The sequence below is a fragment of the Aquarana catesbeiana genome, linkage group LG02 (genome assembly GCF_042186555.1).
Source record: "Aquarana catesbeiana isolate 2022-GZ linkage group LG02, ASM4218655v1, whole genome shotgun sequence".
Taxonomy (NCBI): domain Eukaryota; kingdom Metazoa; phylum Chordata; class Amphibia; order Anura; family Ranidae; genus Aquarana; species Aquarana catesbeiana.
The window spans coordinates 71,239,416-71,251,855 of NC_133325.1; the positions used below are offsets into that span (position 1 = coordinate 71,239,416).

Below are 12,440 nucleotides of genomic sequence, written 5' to 3' on the forward strand. Positions count from 1 at the left end.
ACGCGCATTTACTATTTACTATTTTCTACTAATTATCCAACCTTTATTAGAAAATACACAAGAATGTCCATATATTTGGGTATGTGTGCATGCGCGTGTGTGCATGTGGCTGCATGTACACCTGCATGTGTGCGTGTCCGTGTGTGTGTATGTATATATATATATATATGTGTGTGTGTGTATGTATATATATATGTATATATATATACATAGTTGCTATGTTTTCATGCATAGTTGAGTCACTTAGCCTTGTTTTCATGTCCTATGCATGAAAACATAGCAACTGGGGTGCAGAAAAATGTCAAACATTTTTTCACACCTGCCTAAGACTTTTGCACAGTACTGTGCTGGGGGAAATTTCTGAGAAAAACTTTATCTCCACTGGAGCACAACCAATCATCTATTAAATGTTCATTTTACAAGCTGTGTGTAAAAAAAAGATAGAAACTAATTGGGCACTATAGCCCCCCCCCCCCCCCCCATTATGTGAGTATATAATTTCACCAATAAATCATACATAAAACCAACCAGAGGAAGTAATGTGAAGTAATGTCTTAAGCATACAGTACTTTAACCCAAAACCAGAAATTTGATATTTGCTATCATTTGGCCCGTTAAATATGCAATTGAAAATGTTTTGTTATATCTGTTTGAGAAGTTTAAAAGAATCTGTTGATCCTGCCATAAATTTTTTGAGCTGAATGTTGGCTTGCTAGGACAGGGAGGGGGTTACTGCCAAGATCATCAGGTGAAAAAAAAATTTAAAAAAGGTCTGAATAGGAAACTATTGCAGCCACCACATCTAAGGACTGCTAAGCTGCAATATAGAACGTTTTTGTTTTTGGGTTTAGATACACTTTAACTACCTATAAGCACAATGTATTTCCTAGAAAATAATAATATCCCAGCCAGGACACTATCTGCATGTAGTTTTCAAGTCGTTTCTGTGCCTGCGTGAGTTTCCTCTGGGTATGCCGGTTTCCTTCTACACTTTAAAGATATGCTGGTAAGTTAATTGACTCCTGTCTAATTTGGCTCTATTATGTATAGGAGATAGGGACTATAGATTGTAAGCTCCTCGAGGGCAGGGACTGATGTGAATGTACAGTAAGTACAGCACTGAGTAAATTGTCAGGGCTATGTAAATAAAGAAGAGGTACATAAGATACAGTAAATCACAGCAGTGGGTACATAAACTTTGGCCATCATAAACAAATACCTACTTTAATAAAGTTAGGAAACAATTCCATCAATATGACTATAGTCAGAGAGGACCGTCTTAGGGGACTTACCTCTTGTAGTCTTTGCTGCTCGCTGTCACACAGGAATGTTCCAAACAAGCAGCTGTAAAGGTGATCCAGAATAGTCAGCAGAAAATGTTCATTGAATTCAAATGCATGAGGAAACTGTGGAGAATATCGGCACAAATTACTTATAAACTTCACAAAGAAAAAGACCAAAGTGCAACAATCTAGAGGAAACAGAGGAATACGTTTTAACGTTTTTCCTACAATAAGAGAGCTGTTATTGAGCAGACCAAGACCTAACACCTAAAATAGAAAAAAAAAAAAAAGTTGTTTGCCTCTTTCTACTAAATCAGGCTGATATACAGCAGAATGCAGAAAGAGCCTCATCCATCATGGGAGTTTTTTTTCTAAAATAATATTGGGGATGTGTTGTCATTATGCCATATAAGAAATACTGAACAATATACAGTATAGCATATTCTAACACTAATGTATTTTGAGTTTCTAACCCAGAACAAGCATACATACCAGGGGTGCTAACCCTTTGACCGTGGGGCACATGAAGGACAGATCAAGTCCCTTCCTTGCCGACCCCTGGGACCTAGACAGGAGCAGGTTTGGCATTTACTGGAACAGATTCCCTGTAATTGCCTCCTGCAGAAAGGCGGCTTCTCCTTCTCTATCTCCCGCCAGCATTCAGCTGCTGCAGGAGGAAAATACAGGGAATTGGTTCCAATAAATGCCACCCCCACCTCCCCTCCTGTCCAGGATCCCTACCCCAAGTGCTCCCCAGATCCCCTCCTCTCATAGCACTACCAGTTTTCCCCCTTTTCTCTCCCGTCAGCTGCTGCAGGGGATCGTTTCAGATGAAGAGCGAGGAAAGGGGCCATTACTGGCCCCTCCTTTTCTGAATGAACACAGTAAATGGTCGGTAACGGTTACTGACACGATCCTCTGCCCTACTGACACCATCCACACACAGTCCACTGCCATACTGACACACTGTCCATTGCTTTACTGACTGACACTGTCCACTCTTAAGCTAGGCCAAGTTTATATTATTACAGTGACATTTGTTTTATTAAGTTTTTCTAAATTTTCCTTACCATTTAGTTAGGCTATGCCAATTTCCTAAATAAACAAATAAATTTAAAAAGTACTGAACCCTCTTTGACCTCTTTAATGTTGTTTATGTAGATCTCTCACAGGTTGCTACACTGACCTAGAGTCTCTCAGGTTTTATCAAATGGACCCTAAAGCCATACAACAAAGCATAGTTTTGGATCTCTCTCCACAAACACAGAATAAAAAGTCAGAACACTACTAACATTACATATTACTGAAGCTCTAGAATGTAATTAAAAACAAAACTTTTTTTTTTTTAAATCCTGCAAGGTAAAAACATAATGTGCCAATATGCATTGCATATTAGCATATTATGTGAAACTTACCTTAGAACGAAGCCAGTCAGCTAAAGGCGCACTGTCACTGCTTCCATCTTCACCCGGTCTTCATTCTGGGATCGCGGACTTCGGCTCTGTGAGTGGTCGAAGCCGCGATGATGTCACTACTGTGCATGCGCATGGGAGCTGCTGTTCATGGCACAGGACTCTGAAGGAATAGCACAGTATGCCGTTCCTTCAAAAGCGCATGTGTGGGTGACGTCACCGGCTAAATCCAAAGTACATATCTCTTAAACAGTGCACATTTAGGAGATATTTACTGTACCTATACGTAAGGCTTACTATAGGCTTACCTATAGGTAAAAGTCATGCATGGGAGTTTACTCCCACTTTAAGGAATTTTCCCCTATTTTGAGAGATTTCCTTTCACTTCCTGCTGTGTCTACTGCACCAAATAAAAGAGGGAATGTCCCAGTGGTGGCTGGTGCTGGATATTTAGGAGGGGGGGGGGGGCAAACAAACCTGCCACTCCCTCACTCGCACCACCACCAGCGATGCCACTTGCCGGGCTTCTGACTGGGAGGACCCGCTCCAACAGGCGTTGCTTCTCTTCCCAGCCCATTTCCTGATTGGCCAGGAGGAGAAGCAGGAAGACATTAGCGAATATTATTTTGCTAATGTCACACAAGTGGGTGGGCTCGGGGTGCAGTGCCCTGCGCCCCGAGCCCACCCTTTTTTTAAGCCAATTAGAGCCTCAGGCTCCAATCATGTTAAAAAAAAAAAAACCCATTGAAATCCATGCGTCCGTCACCCTGTATGTAGATTAGGGACTGGGACCCCTGCGCCCCGTATGGAGCAACTGCCACTGGAATGCCCCGAAATTTGGACAAAGAAGGGCAAAAAAAAAACAAAAAAATGCATTCACTCCCTGTATAAAAATGAAAACAACATATAGAAATCAATCTTTCTGCCACAGTAAAAAAAAGGAAAAAGTTAAATTGCTTGTGATACGATATTTTTCTAAGCTCATTTAATTCTTTGTACGAAACATCTTTTAATCACAGCTAAGTCTTTTTTCTTATATCTCATTCATTCAGATGAATGTACACACTGCCATTCTTTGGCTGAGTCAGTTTCCTGTTCCCACACTGCTACAAAAGGTACCCCTGTATACATTGCCCAACATTACAGGTGGTACTTAACATGTAACCCTAAAACTTGAGTCTGTATGAGCAGAACAACTTACCTGCTTCGTCATTTGCCAAACACAGTCAATAAACTGCAGGAACACCGGGGACCTGTCAGCGTCTGCGTGGTTCTTGTTACCATGGCCATTGGCCAACTCTCTTCAGTGGGAAAAGGAAAAAAAAAAAGTATTTAGGATTGTGATGTAACTATTATCAATACTAAATAAAATAAAAAAGTAATGGGCGCTGTACTGAATCTCTCTGAAATCAATCTTAAATGACCCACAGTGAAAAAAAAAAAATCATAAATCTACACAGTATTCTGATCTGATCAATAATATGAATACTGTACTGAAAAAAAAAAAAACAGCTTCCCACGAAAATTCTCACCACTCCAATCAGCTGTGGATACTGCCACAGAACTAATACAGCTCTCTTCCAACTCCTGCAGGTCTGTTCCTAATCTAAATCCTACCTTTACCTTTAACATATAAAAATCTTCAAAATGTGGAGCCCCTTCAGCAAGGAAAGGCATAAATGCTTTATTCAGATGTAATTGCAGCCTGAAACATCTTCCTTCCACTTTACTCACTTCTCATTCATACCTTTGGGAGCTCTCCCAGTTTGCTCTGTTTTGTCTGGGACTTCCTTCCACGTGCCATTAGGTTTGTGCACACTATTTAAAGCATATTTAAACCCAAAAACAGAAACCTCAACATAATGCAGCTTACAAATCCTTAGATGTGGTCGCTGCATTAGTTTTATTTTTTTTAAGCTTTTTTTATCTTTATTTTCACCTTGTGATCAGTCCAGTAACACACCTCCTTTCCTAAGGTGGCTACACTAACTCCTTCACTGTATCTATGGAAGAGAAACATAGCCGCATTGGCAAGCTGTGGAAAAGGTAGCGTTAGATGAACTTGTAGATTTAGATATATGGTACATAAGTGACTAACATACTAAAGCCCAACTCCACCTAATACTCTTTAAGCAGTTACAGAACATTTCATGTGAAGAAAAACCAACCATTGTAAGCCTAAGTGGGTAAGTCTTTAATGACCTTGGCTCTCAGAAAGTGGGTTAAACAATTCTGGGTGTCAGGGGCGGACTCACCATTAGGGCACTCGGGCACTGCCCGAGGCCAGTAGGGGGCCCTATGAGTGTACCTCCGTTCCAAGGCATCTATGTTTATCCCGGAGCCCAGTGCTGGAACAAGTTCCAGCACTGAGCTCCGGTAACTGGCCAGATAGGGGCACGCTAGTGCCGGACACTCAAAACACCTTCCCCGCATCTCCTGCGGGGTGCCCGGGCTGCCTCACGCATCGATCGCCCCTCTGTGGCAGCCGACACACTGGCTTCTCTCTCCCAAATGAGCCTGCACAGCACACAGATCTCACTGAGGATCCTCCTCCTCGGCTCTGATGTACACAGACAGGAGGAGGAGGAGCCAGGGAGGAGAGATCACACACTGCAAGAGCCACGCTGATCTCTCTGCTCTCTGAGGTCTGTGCATAGTTAATGGATATTCCAGGCCCCCCCCCGTCCTCATTCCAGGGGTCCCCCTCATCTGTCCTCATTCCAGGGGTCCCCCTCATCTGTCCTCATCCCAGGGGACCCCCATCTGTCCTCATCCCAGGGGACCCCCATCTGTCCTCATCCCAGGGGACCCCCATCTGTCCTCATCCCAGGGGACCCCCATCTGTCCTCATCCCAGGGGACCCCCATCTGTCCTCATCCCAGGGGACCCCCATCTGTCCTCATCCCAGGGGACCCCCATCTGTCCTCATCCCAGGGGACCCCCATCTGTCCTCATCCCAGGGGACCCCCCTCTCCTACTTGAATGGATCGCGATCACCCACCAAAAGCAACAGGGAATATAATTCCTGCTGCAGCAAGTGTACATCCTGAGCTGCTGCCTCTGCAGCTAAAGGGGGTAGGGGTGAACGTATGTAATGTGGGCAGTGAGGCTTGAGTGTGGCAGGGACACAGAGGGTCCCTATGATCTCCTATTGCCTGAGGGCCCGATGAGTTGTCAGTCCGCCCCTGCTGGGTGTCATTCAACCTAGTAGAGGATTCGCCCTGACACCTGTAGCATTGAAGCTTCCCGGAGAAGGGTGAGATTTGCAGTGAAAGCTGCTTTTATTATTTTTATTATTAAATTTTATTTTTTTAACTGTAGCAAAAAGGTGGCGTCAGGCTTTAACAGACTATAGATTAAAATGAACACTTTTACTGCCACCAACATGTGGTAGAAGAGGTGCTGTGGCAGCCTGGAGTGTGTGTATATCTCTTATCTTTCAGATGACAGCAACTAAGCAGCCCTATCATTTTCACGAACACCTGGAAGTGCACCACCCACCTACCACTATTTTATTCTCCAGGGTCTCAGCTTTCAGAAAATTATTGTTTTGGGGTTTTAGCTAATCTTCAGGCCTAAAATGATTTTTTTAAACGTGTGTAAAAAAAGCCACAAACATGTCTGGCAGTGAAAGGATTAAACCTTCATTGTCCTAAGCTGGAAAATGACAAAGCACTTACATTATTCACATTTTATGCCAAGGTATGGGGGGGACTATTGAACATATTTACAAATATCATTTGCCAAACTGTTATAAAAAAATAACATAATGGCTAGGATTACTGGCATTACTGAGCTTTGCTTGACAAGCTGGTTTCTAAATTTGCCATGTACTTAGTGCAATGTATGTTACCCTGGGCAATAACATAAACTTACAAGATAGAACCTGTGCCCAAAGCTGAGCCATTCTTTTTCTACAAGCACTTCGAAGCCGTGAATGGTGCGGTAGTAACCATCCAGCATCAGCATGGCAAGAGAGGTGAGCTGCGCAGTGCGGTCCCAGCCATCGCTGCAATGAACAACCGCTGAGGTCTTTCCAGATTCCACTTTGTCAGCAATCCGCAAGGCACCAGCCAGAATGGACTACAGGAAAAAGAAAGAGTGTAATGATAATTTAGGATTGGTACAGATGCCTGTTTGAAACATGCTGCTATCCTCTATTTAGTTTACTCTCTAAAAGAAGAGATAGGAATTTAAAGTCAACCTCAAATCAAAAAGTCAAGATTTGTCATGTTATAAGGGCAGGGGTGGACAACTAATTTTCCCAAGGGACCGGGTGAGAAACTGGGACTGTTGTGGAGGGCTGAACTTAAAGCGGACCTTCAGTCATTTTTTCAACTTTCAGTCTATTAAATCTTTTGCCCTTGTCGTTTTAACTTTGGATAGTAAAACATTTTTTTTCTGCCAGTAAATACCTTATACAGCACACTTCCCGTTTCCTGTCTGGTCATTAGCCTAGGCTTATGACATCATACACAGCTCTCTCTCACTGACGAAATAGGTCATGAAATAGGTCTCCTTAAGACAAGCAGTTTGGAGGGGTGGTATAAAAGGGCGACTGAGCCTTTTGTCTAGAATTTCTCCTGAAAAATAGCAGCAAACTTGCCGGTATGTGAGGGTGGCTAGGCATTCCTGTGCCTACAGTCTTATAGCTGTATAATTGCGGCGTGAGATCTAAAGCAGTCTGATACTTTTGCTCCTTGAAGCTACAATTTTTACTGTATGGAGTCTCAGCACTACCTCCTGAAACAGGTTTAACTTCTTCAGACCCGGAAGCTTTTACCCCCTTCATGACCAGGCCATTTTTTGCGATAGGACACTATGTTACTTTAACTGACAATTGCGAAATTGCGAGGTCATGTGAGGCTGTGCTCAAATAATAATAATAAAAATAAATAATCGCACAAATCCCACAAATAGAGCTTTCTTTTGGAGGTATTTGATCACCTCTGCGGTTTTTATTTTTTGTGCTATAAACAAAAAAAGAGCGACAATTAAAAAAAAAAAAAAAAACAAACAATATTTTTTTTTACTTTCTGTTATAAAACATATCCAATAAAAAAAAAAAAATGAAAAGATCAAATTTCTTCATCAATTTAGGCCAAAATGTATTCTGCTACATGTTTTTGGTAAAAAAAAATCCCAATAAGCGTATATTGATTGGTTTGTGCAAAAGTTATAGCATCTACAAACTATAGTATAGATTTATGGAATTTTTATTTTTTTAAGTTATTTTTACTAGTAATGGTGGCGATCAGCGACTTTTAGCAGGACTGCGACATTGCGGCAGACAAATCGGACACTAAGTGACACGTTTTGGGGACGACGTTTTGATGACACTGGCAGGTAATGCGTTAACATCAGGGGAGATCAAAGGGTTAAATGTGCTCCTAGGGAGTGCTTTCTAACTGTAGTAGGGATGCTTTGACTGGGGAAAGACAGAGATCCGTGTTCCTGGCTAGCAGAAACATAAGATCTCCATCTTTCCCTCTCACAGAAGGGCCATCTGTCTTGTTTACATAGGCAGTCCACCGTTCTGTATCTCTCGGGAACGATCGCGGGGTGCCGGTGAACATCGGGTCCGTTAGACCCGCTGATTGACTCCCGCTGTGTCCAATCTCAGCAAAAGTGGGTCGCTGGTGGCGTGCGCGCACGTCCCAGACCCTGAATTTGAAATCATGTACAGGTATGCGATTTCGCACAGAAGGGCCACCCTGCTGCAGTATATATGCGTGGAGTGGTCTGGAAGGGGTTAAACTCTTCCCACCCCTTTGCTGCAGTTCCTGGAAAGATGAGAAATAAATCAGGAAGCTACTAAGAGCATTCAGGAAATTTTGCAACTTTGCTACAATCTAAAAGGCCACTCACCTTACCTTAACATAACTTTACTGGAATCTACTGTAGCAAGATTAAATCAAGCTACTCACATGTGTTGTAAGGGTTTTTTCTACTGCACATGTGTCAAACACAAGGCTTGCAGGCCATTTCATGTGGCCCTCACATCTCTTCTGCAGCTGCAGTACCCCCCTTGTCTCAGCAGTCAGCAGCAAGAGGACAGAACTCCTCCACCAGATCCTGCACTTTTCCATGCAGCCGTGGAGAGGCTCGTCTCTACTCCCCCCATCTCAGCAGAAAGGATGACAAAACTCCTCCTACAGATCCTGCGCCTCTCTGCAATCTGTGCAGCTGTAGCACCCCCTTGTCTCTGCCCCCCCCCCCAGTCTTAGCATTCAGCAGACTCCAGCCCTCCTCCAGACCCTGCGCTTTCTGCTTCCCAGCTATGCCCCCAGCTTCTTCCCAGCAGCAGCACAAAGTAAGTGCACTGTGATGTAAGGGAGGGTGGGGAACTCTTGACTTCGGATAGTGGGGAGACTATTAACATCTGATGTAAGGGGGGGGGTGCTTTGGACATCAAATCTTACAGTTACAACCAGCCTTTTAAAGAGGAAGTAAACCCTGATGGGTTTTACTTCCTCTTTTTTCTCCTACAAAGTAAAAGCATAATGGGCTAGTATGTGTGGCATACTAGCCCATTATGTGGCACTTACCTGCAAGCGAAGGCCACAATGTCCACACTGGTGGCCGCATCCATATACGCCCCTCTTCCGGGGCCGCAGACTCTGGCTCTGTGACTGGCTGGAGTCGCATGACATCACGCCCGCTCATGTGCACAGGAGCTGTCAGTCACGGCACTTGCTAGTAAAGAAACGGCACGGTGGGCCGTTTCTTCACTGTGCATGCGCCAATGATGTCGGCGCAAGCGTATATATGGTAAATATCTCCTGAACCATGCAGGTTTAGAAGATATTTACAGTACCTACAGGTAAGCCTTATTATAGGCTTAACTGTAGGTACAAGTGCTGTAACAGGGTTTACAACCACAATTCTGAAGCAGCCCATAATGACATTGAGTTTGACACCCTTGGTCTACTGCCTGAACCCTGCCTACCGTATGGCTTTCAACAGCTCAGTTTTAATTCTGACTACATAAACACAAGCCACCTAACACCAGTGAGTCCAAAAAAAAGAAAAAAAGAGAAGACCTTTAAGCAGAGCTCAAACTCTGGCCACCTCTCCATTTCCTGTGAGCCCAGAGCATTAAGAATACAGCTTGGACTCACAAGAGCGATGCTTAGCACATCGTTCACGTTACTATATAAGCATCAGTCTCTACATTGTTCAGGACTGTCCACAGCCGATGCAGAAAGAAGAAGACGACTCCAGAACATCACATGATGGGGACTGAAGACAACTCCAAAAAAGGTAAACCTAGAATTGGACTGAAAAACAGGGTGAAGGTGATATACTAACCAACAAAAAAGAGGGAAGAAAACGAATCCTGCTGAACCAAAAACCAGTGGTGGTTATTAAGTTATAAAAACTTGGATATTTAATACCTGAATATGGTGCTCTTGCTGTAGCTAAAGGAACTAAGCATACAAAAAAAGGAACCCAAGTATTCCTACCAGGATTCAAAAGATGGCTACTTCCGCAACAGAAAGTCTAGGTCAATTTTGACCTAGACTTTCTGTTGCAGAAGTAGCCATCTTTTGAATCCTGGTAGGAATACTTGGGTTCCTTTTTTTGTATGAAGGTGATATACACTTACATGCATTCTGACATTTTCACAAACCATGTCTAGCATATAAAACTGACCTTAATGTGCTCCAGCCAGTGTGTGGACTCCAGATTAGACAGCCAGTGTGATTCCTGAATGATAGGATAGGAGATCTCCTTCAGTTTTCTTAGAGATTCCCTCATCACATGAATATTGTGGATGTCCAGAAAGATCAGCTCTGCGTTTTGGTATGCATCCTCACTTTCAAATCCTCCTCCTTTAGACTGTAACACCAAAAAGGAAATTGCTTAAATCGGTGATAGTGGATGACGCGAACACAGAAGTCATCCGTGTAACACACACCACTCTAAGTTCACACAGGACATTGCTCATTCCCATATTTGAATGGCAGGTAATGTATAGAGAAGCCAAACTACAGACTACTACAAACTAATTTTCTATGACCAAACTGAAGATGAAAGTGATTGCATGGGTTTGAAAATTCATTATTTTTCCAATAAACATTTGATACTAAACATTAATATATTGATACTGCCTAATTGCCATGTGTGGTACACAGAATGATCATTTGAAAATATTGATTGCTCAAGAGGAATGGATCAAACAGTTCATTGTGTGAAAAATCGATCTGTGTATAGACAGCATCATTTTTTTAAAGAAAAATTTAGCATAATATTGTTAAATATAGCTAATAATAATTGGGGATTGGGGGGCGTGACCAGTTGTGATCGAGGCTGGACGTGTCTTCCTAGAGTTCCATCTGACTCCTGTAAAATATCCATTCCTAGTGTGGGTATCTTCGCCCATTTCATCTCCTAAGCAGTGATCTGTGCTCCTGACATCCTAGAGATGCCCACTAGTTATTTCAAGCAGAAGGGGAAAGCGCAGTTAGATCAGTGCCAGTCCAGCTATACACAAGCCACGAGCTTAGGCTCCAACTCCACCATCTTGCTTCCTGTGACATCCTCTCCGTGCGCCAAGGCATCAGCTGCAGTGATGGAGAGCGAGGGGGGCGGCGGCAAAGAGCCCTGGAGTGCCATCCATGGATCCTGGGGTGGATGAAAAGGATGTGGGAGCTATCACTAAACCCATCCTGGAGGAGCTGGCTGCCTGCAAAATCGAATTGCTAGTCCACCTAGGTCACCTCACAAGTGAGTGCACCCTTATCAGGCATGACTTGGATAAAATCCAGGGCAGATTAGCAACGGCCGAGGATCGTATATTTGAGGTGGAGGATGATGCTCACACTCATGGCTCCCAGCTCTCTGAACTGCAGTATCTGGTAAGGTCGCTCTAAAATAGAGCTGATGACGCAGAGGATAGAAAGCGGCGGAATAATGTGCGGGTGTTGGGGCTGCCAGGAGGGATCTGAAGGCACCAAACCTGTTCGGTTTGCAGAGCAGTTTTTTAAACAGCACTTATCGCTTAAAAAATTGCTCCCAACTCATGTGGTTGAGAGAGCTCACCGTGTCCCCACAGGCAATTGCCCTCCAGGTGCTCCACCCAGGCCCTTTTATGTCTGGTTTCTAAACTATAAAGACAGGGATATGATCATGGCTGAAGCAAGGAAACATCAAAGACCTTCATAATGAAAATGCTAAAATAATGCTATTCCCTGATTTTTCACGTGAAACTCAGATAAGACGCTGTTACTTCAACAATATCAGAAAGAGGCTCAGGGCCAAAAGATATCCAGTACAGCATGCTGTACCCCAGCAGGCTCCGGGTTCAACACAACGGATCGGTCAAGTTCTTTGACACACCACAGGAGGCCTGTGATTGGCTGGATAGAGATCCCTGAACGCTTCTCCACTGCATCTACAAGCCATTTACAAGGTGCCTTGTTCCACTCTGTTGTTGCGTGTGTGGTTACACCTGAAGTGCCTTTTTGACTGCTATGGGGCCCAATATAAATGTTTTGATTCTGCCACGTTTTGCCCTATCTTGGCTTTTCACATCAGTTATGATAAATTTTGATGATCGCATGACTCATTGGTGGGTTGATCGGTACGGAACCTCACTGCTGTTACTCCTGCTTTTCGGATTTTCTCGCAGTGACACAGAAAATTCACTTGAGATGCTGACCTTTCGTGATCAGCGTTTGGACCTCATAGGTTTTCCTTTTTGGTTTTTGGTTTGGGAATAAGCTGCCAGACATTTTTTTCT

General features: G+C 43.5%; 1 pseudogene; it reads right to left on the reverse strand.

Annotated features, from left to right (window-relative positions):
- Window positions 1–12,440, reverse strand: part of LOC141126956 (phosphatidylinositol-3,5-bisphosphate 3-phosphatase MTMR2-like) — an 84,089-nt pseudogene that overhangs the window by 18,393 nt on the left and 53,256 nt on the right.